The sequence below is a fragment of the Cebus imitator genome, unplaced genomic scaffold, assembly GCF_001604975.1.
Source record: "Cebus imitator isolate Cc_AM_T3 unplaced genomic scaffold, Cebus_imitator-1.0 Scaffold517, whole genome shotgun sequence".
Classification (NCBI taxonomy): domain Eukaryota; kingdom Metazoa; phylum Chordata; class Mammalia; order Primates; family Cebidae; genus Cebus; species Cebus imitator.
The window spans coordinates 937244-942536 of record NW_016107832.1 but is presented as its reverse complement, the minus strand read 5'-3'; the positions used below and the strand labels follow the sequence as shown (position 1 = coordinate 942536).

At 37.6% G+C, this 5293-nt stretch overlaps 1 protein-coding gene and 1 non-coding gene across 9 annotated transcripts in view; one reads left to right on the top strand and one right to left on the bottom strand.

Annotated features, from left to right (window-relative positions):
- ARHGEF6 (Rac/Cdc42 guanine nucleotide exchange factor 6) overlaps window positions 1-5293 on the top strand; it is a 113807-nt gene that overhangs the window by 6466 nt on the left and 102048 nt on the right. The window lies entirely within an intron of this gene.
- Window positions 1354-1460, bottom strand: LOC119468878. The gene has a single exon (XR_005197669.1). It is a non-coding gene; the product is annotated as a U6 spliceosomal RNA (small nuclear RNA).

Genomic DNA, 5293 nt, shown 5'->3' with positions numbered 1-5293 from the left:
TTTTATTTTTGTTATGTCCCTTTCTGGTTTTGGTTCAAGGATAAACCTGGTTTCATAGAATGATTTAGGGAGAATTCTCTCTTTCTCTGTCTTTTGGAATAGTTTTAAGTAGGATGGTTCCAATTCCTCTTTGAATGTCTGATAGAATCATGTAACATTTCAATGAATTCGTATATGTAAAGGCCCCAGAAAATTGTCTGGAATGTAGTAAGTATTCTCCACATGGTAGGTATTATTATTAGCAAATACTGGTAGCTTTGCCCAGATAAACTTTGCTTCCTTCACCATTTTTCCTAAAGTTAGCCCTAGCACCAGGTTATATCTGTCTCAGAATGTTTTATTCCATTTTCCCTTAATGCCCAATTTGCGCACACTTTCTCGATCTCTCTTTCTTTCTCTCTGTGTATGTGTCTGTGTGTGTGACTTTTGACGCAGGTGTGATGGGCAATCACTTTATATCCCTTATAGAATAATGTCTACTATGGAATTGACTTTTATCTTTTTTTTTTCTATTACAGTCCAGACTCTTCAGGAAATTTTAGTTTTCTTTAATAAATACTATGGTATATTCTTTTTCTTTTTTTCCTTTTTTTGAGATGGCGTCTTGCTCTGTCACCCAGTCTTGAGTGCAGTGGTGTCATCTCTAATCAATGTAACATCCACTTCCCAGGTTCAAGTGATTCTCGTGGCTCAGCCTCTCAAGTAGCTGGGATTACAGGCACGTGCCACCATGCCCAGATAATTTTTGTATTTTTAGTAGAGATGGAGTTTCATTATGTTGGCCAGGCTGATGTCAAACTCCTAACCTCAAGTGATCTGTCCACCTTGGCCTCCCACAGTGCTGGGATTATAGGTGTGAGCCACCGCACCTGGCCAATATGATGGTATTTCTTTTTCTTTTTAAATTGTACTTTAGGTTCTGGGGTACATGTGAAGATGTGAAGATCATGCAGGATTGTTGAATAGGTACATACATAGCAAGGTGATTTGCTGCCTCCATCCCCCCATCACCTATACCTGGCATTTCTCCCCACGTTATCCCTTCCCACCCTCCCACACCCAGTTGGCCCTCCCCTAAGCTCCCCACCTCAACAGACCCAGTGTGGTGTTTTTTTTCAAATGAAACCATGGTGAAGTTGCCAATGATTTCTGCATTCTGAAGCTGCCAGAAGGTTTACCGAGCTTCTTTGTAGTTATAAGAATACTGGATGATACAGAAACACATTCCAGGTTAGGCATTGTTCAGGATATTTCCGATAACTAATCCTTATTCCTTTGAGCACCAATGCTTAAAATATTCTTCCACTTTGGATAGAAATATTTATTTTTTAAAATTATGTTTATTGCTTTTATTTTTTCATGGGACACTTCACAAATTTTTGTGTTATTCTTGTGCAGGGTCCATACAAATATTCTTTGTAGCATTCTAATTTTAGTGTATGTGCTGCTGAAGTGAGCACAAGATAGAAATATTTCTAAAATGTATGTCTTAATTTTCTCTCCTCTTAAATAAAAGGCACTGGAAAAAAATTTTATCTCTTTTTGATAATTCATGGTGACCTGAACATTACAGGAATATTGTAATGAGGCAATGTCTGGCATCATGGTTAAGCGCATGCCTTCTCTAGTTTGACAGATCTAGATTAGAATCTTGGCTTTGTCAATTACCAGCTGCATGACTCTGGGAAAGTTACTTGACCTCTCTATGCTCCTTTTTCCTCATCTGTATAATGGAGACATTAATAATATCTACTGTATATGACTGTTTTAAGGATCAAATGGGATAATACATCCAAGGCATTTAATATAGCACTGCACACAAGGCATGCACAATAGGTGTTTTCTGTGGTATTATTACTAGGTAATGTCCTTTGCATTGTTATGCACAAAATTATTCTTGTAAGGGATATATAGGAGCCATATTGAGGCATTCCTAGAACCCAGAAAGAAGACTAATAAGATCAATATATAAGGAATGAGACCGAAAGCTGAACTGGGGAGCAGCAAGCAGCCAAGAAGACTGATCATCTTGTCTCAAGCTTCCAGGTGGCTGGGAGACAGACCTAAACATAAATATTTGCAAATGTCACTGGATAGAGTCTCTTTTGGGCCCAAAGTGCCTGGCACAGTGCCTGGCATAGGACATACCTAATAGATTTTTGTTGACTCTGTAAAACTGTAGATGTACAAAAAGCAAGAAGAGCAGGGCTTGACTATTGCTCAGAACACACTATTATTTATCTAAAGAAAGAATGCCGGCTTGAAATTGTCAGCTAGGAAATGCAGACAAATGGAGCCAGAGATGCAGCACCATACCCACAAACTGAGTATTGGGCTCTGGGGCATGGTGACCAAATTAAAAAGCTGTTGCCTTCTGGCCCTCTGGTTGGCCAGTTGGCCTCTCCAAGTGACCTCCATCTGTGTGTTCTCATATGGCTACACTGTCTTAGGGTCTTTAGAGGATCACACATTTAGTAACTGATTAGGGAAGTCTGCTGAGGCATCTGGGAACAAAGTGCTGTTGGGAGCACCCCACCACCTTCTTGACAGTGTCCTTTGTAACACAGACTTCTTGCTGTTGTTTATTTGTTTGTTTGTTTTGAGATGGAGTCTCACTCTGCTGCCCAGGCTGGAGTGAGGTGATGCAATCTTGGATCACTGCAACTTCGGCCTCTTGGGTCCAAGAGATTCTCATGCCTCAGCCTCCCAAGTAGCTGGAATTACAGGCGCCTGCCACCATGCCTGGCTAATTTTTATATTTTAAAGTAGAGACTGGGTTTTGCCATATTGGCCAGGCTGGTCACAAACTCCTGGCCTCGAGTAATCCACCTGCCTCAGCCTCCCAAAAGGCTGGGATTACAGGCATAAGCCACTGTACCTGGCCCACAAAAGTTTATTAATTAGTCGTTTTTGTTTTTTATTTTTGATTTTTGTGAGTACATAGCAGGTGTATATATTTATGGGGTACATGAAATGTTGTGATACTGGCATACACCATGTAATAATCACATCATGGAGAATGGGGTATCCATACCCTCAAGCATTTATCCTTTGTATTACAAAGAATTCAATTATACTATTTAAGTTATTTTAATATGTACAATTATTATTGACTATAGTCACCCTGTTGTGCTATCAAATAGTAGGTCTTATTCATTCTTTCTATTTTTTTGTACCCATTAACCATCCCTACCTCCTTCCCCACTACCCTTCTCAGCCTCTGATAACCTGTCTTCTACTCTCTATGTCTATTAGTTCAATTTTTTTGATTTCTAGATCCCTCAAATAAGCGAGAACATGTGATGTTTGTCTTTCTGTACCTGGTTTATTTCACTTAACATAATGACATCCAGTTCCATCCATGTTGTTGCAAATGACTGATTCTCATTCTTTTTTGTGGCTGAATAGTACTCCATCATGTATATGTACCACATTTTCTTTATCCATTCATGTGTTGATGGACACTTAGGTTGCTTCCAAATCTTAGCTATTTGTGAACAGTGCTGCAACAAACATGGGAGTGCTGTTATCTCTTCCATACACTGATTTACTTTCTTTTGGGTAACATACCCAGCAGTAGGATTGTTGAATCATATGGTAGCTCAATTTTCAGTTTTTCAAGGCGCCTCCAAACTGTCCTTCGTAATGGTTGTATGAATTTCTGTTCCCACCAGCAGTGTATGAGGCTTCCTTTTTCTCTGCATCCTCTCCAGCCTTTGCTATTGCCTATCCAAAAGTTTTTAATTTTGATGAAGTCAAATTCCTCCCTTTTTTTTCTTTTGTTGCTTGTGCTTTTGGTGTCATATCTAAGAAACACTTTCCTAATTAAATGTCTTGAAGATTTTTTCCTATTTTCTTCTAAGAATAACATAGTTTTATCTCTTACATTAAGCTCTTTGATTTATTTTGAGTTAATTTTTGTATATGGTAGGAGGTGGGGGTCCAAATTCATTCTTTTGCGTATGCACATCCAGTTATCTCAGTACCATTTGTTGAAAAGACAACATTAATCAATTCCTCCATTGAATTGATTAATGTACCTATGTAGTAAGTTTTAAAAGTAGAAGGTATGAGTCCTCCAACTTTGTTCTTTATTTTAAAAATCATTTTGGCCATTCTGGATTTCTTGCATGTCCATATGAATTTTAGGATCAGCTTGTCAATTTCTGCAAAAAGGGCCAGCTGAGATTTTGATAGTGATTGTGTTCAATCTGTAGATTGCTTTGGGGAGTGTTGCCATATTAATAATATTAAATGTTTAAATCCATGAACATGGGATATATTTCCACTTATTTGTCTTTAATTTCATTCAGCAATGTTTTGTAGTTTTCAGTGCACATGTCTTATACCTCCTTGGTTTAATTTATTAACAAAGAATTTTATTAGTTTTGGTGTTATCAAAAAATAGGATTATTTTCTTGATTTGGTATTTAAATTGTTCATTGCAAGTGTATAGAAATATAATAGATTTTTTTTTTTGAGACAAGACTGTTGCCCAGACTGAAATGCAGTGGTGTGATTACAGCTCATTGTAGCCTTAATTTCCTGGTCTCAGGTGATGGTCCTACCTCAGCCACCTGAGTACCTGTGACCACAGGTGTGGAGCACCATGCCTGGCTAATTTTTGTATTTTTTATAGGTACAGGGGTTCACCATGTAGCCCAGGCTGGTCTCAAGCTTCTGAGCTCAAGTGATCTACCTGTCTCAGCCTCCCAAATGGGATTACAGGTGTGATCCACAGTGCCTGGCCAATTGTTTTTTTATATTCATCTTATATTCTTCATTTCGATGAACTTATTCATTAGTTTGAATAGTTTTCTAGCGGATTTCCATATGGTTTTCTTATACAAGAGTATGCCATTGGTGAATAGAGATAGGTTTACTTCTTCCTTTCCAATCTGGATGCCTTTTATTCCATTTTCTTCTCTAATTTTTCTGGCTGGAACCTCTGGCACAATGTTTAATAGAAGTGGTGAGAGCAGACAGTGTTTTGCCATTGAGTATGATGTTAGGTGTGGGCTTTTGGTAAATGCCCTCTATCAGACTGAGAAAGTTCTCTTATATTCTGAGTTTGTTTTGTTTTGTTTTTCTAATGAAAAGGGTTGGATTTTATCAAATGCTTTTTCTACATCTGTTAAAATGGCCACTTGTTTTTGTTCTTTATTATATTTGTATGCTATATTACATCAGTTGATTTTCTTTCTTTTTTTTTTTAAGGTTATGAGCCATTTCTTTTTTTTTTTTATTTTATTTTATTTATTTTATTGCATTTTAGGTTTTGGGATACATGTGA